Genomic DNA, 538 nt, shown 5'->3' with positions numbered 1-538 from the left:
CTAGTGATTAATATAGAAGGCTATTTCTCCCACAACCCAATTATATGGGCCCCAAAAGAGGGGCAGAATTTCCTACAAGTACCCAATGACTCTCTCACTTCTTATGACCCTTATTTCTGCCGGATTGGGGTTAGGGAGTCCTCAAAGGAAGAAAGATCCTACCAGGAGAAACAACAATATTTTTACTGAATTATAAGCAGAAACTGCTACCTGGTCACTTCTGGTTGCTCACGGCAATGGATAAAGATGTTAAAGAGGGATTATGGGATTGGCCAGGGTGATTAATTCTGAATATCAAGATCAAGCAGGATTTTTTCTCTACACCATAGGCAAAAGGAAGTATTTGTGGAAACAAGGGGCTCCCCTGGGGAGCCTCCTAATGCTGTTATGTCCAGTGGTAAAAGTTAATGGAAATTAAAGTTTAAAATGTTGTGCTCGCTTCAGCAGCACATATACTAAAATTGGAACGATACAGAGAAGATTAGCATGGCCCCTGTGCAAGGATGACATGCAAATTTGTGAAGCGTTCCATATTTTT

General features: G+C 41.1%; 1 non-coding gene across 1 annotated transcript; it reads left to right on the top strand.

Moving 5' to 3' along the window:
- The first annotated feature begins 431 nt into the window (after nucleotides 1-431).
- On the top strand, nucleotides 432-538 carry LOC129637143 (U6 spliceosomal RNA). The gene has a single exon (XR_008707353.1). It is a non-coding gene; the product is annotated as a U6 spliceosomal RNA (small nuclear RNA).

The sequence above is a fragment of the Bubalus kerabau genome, chromosome 22 (genome assembly GCF_029407905.1).
Source record: "Bubalus kerabau isolate K-KA32 ecotype Philippines breed swamp buffalo chromosome 22, PCC_UOA_SB_1v2, whole genome shotgun sequence".
Classification (NCBI taxonomy): domain Eukaryota; kingdom Metazoa; phylum Chordata; class Mammalia; order Artiodactyla; family Bovidae; genus Bubalus; species Bubalus kerabau.
Note: the sequence above shows the minus strand (reverse complement) of the source record. Positions and strands in the feature narration are given on the sequence as shown.